We start from the raw sequence: 1,227 nt of genomic DNA, 5'->3' as shown, positions 1-1,227 counted from the left end.
TCTGCTGTACAAGATTCTCTTTAACGTACTGGTGCTGAGGGACAAGGGTGTCATTTTGAGGACTAAGTTGTGCCTGAACCAAAGCGTGGCATTTTCAATAGCCTAATACATATGTGAAAGGTGCACATTGAATAATAAGGACCAGAGGAAAATCAATGTATTTGTGCTGTCAAAGAATATCAAACATTCTAACACAATAGAATTTAAAGGCATTCTAATTTGATCCTTACATGCTGAGAAATTGTGGTATACAAATATTAAAAGTCTTTATTTTTTGTAATTGAACTATGAAGGTTGTCTGTAAGCATAGAAAGCTTTGGATGGATGTACAGTAAAAACACTGCAATTTATAACATACAGTAGCCTCAAGACTGAGCCTAGGTGTTTCTGGCAGAGTTCATTAGCACTGCACCGCATGGCAGCATGCCCAGCGCCAAGTGCACATGTGTGTTCAGAACCAAGGCTGCAGTGAAGTCCCACGAAGCTACTTGGGCAAACACTGCCAGAAACACCTGAGCTGCATCATGCATTTGATTGTGAACTAAGTTTTGGTTGTTGTGCATAACAGAAAACTTTTACCATTACCAAGTTTTTAAGACCCCACCTTTAGTTATGTGACCCTAAATGTAGTTGCAACCTACAGTTTAATAAGTTATGATCTCAATGACATGATATAATTAATTTCTACTTTCATGAGACCAAAATGTGGATATTAGGAGGAAAATATTGCACTGTTCAAAATGTAAAACTCCAAACCTGCCACGGACACTATGGTCAGCTACTCTTGGGGGGGTGGAAATAGAATAATTTTCAGGAAAGCATGAAAATAGCCTTTGAAATGTTAAAAAAAAAACTTTGAAATACCTGAAAATATCTAAATTCATAATGGGAAAGGGTCCAACTTATCACTTTATTTTGCTTGAGTAGATTTCAGGCAAAACGTTGTTTTTAATAGTATTTGCAAGTGTACATATGCAGGGCCCTCCAAAGGAGGCTCTTCTGATGATGGCTCTTCTCCATCTCAGAAGCCGAGCTAAAATCCTGCAGGAACACCAAGGTAAAGGTTGTCTTGGGCATAGTGTAAGACAGACTTACACTAGAATTGATGGGTGCTTTAAAATTACCCGAATTTAAGCTTCTCTTGACAGGATAGCACACAGTAATGAGCTGCTAATGAGGCAGGAGAGGCCAGAAACCAAAACTAAACCCAAAACTCACTGCCATTAA

Source organism: Echinops telfairi, unplaced genomic scaffold (genome assembly GCF_000313985.2).
Source record: "Echinops telfairi isolate 266 unplaced genomic scaffold, ASM31398v2 ScPeMD7_12;HRSCAF=54, whole genome shotgun sequence".
Lineage (NCBI taxonomy): Eukaryota > Metazoa > Chordata > Mammalia > Afrosoricida > Tenrecidae > Echinops > Echinops telfairi.
The sequence above is the reverse complement of the archived record's forward strand: the minus strand, read 5'-3'. Positions refer to the sequence as shown.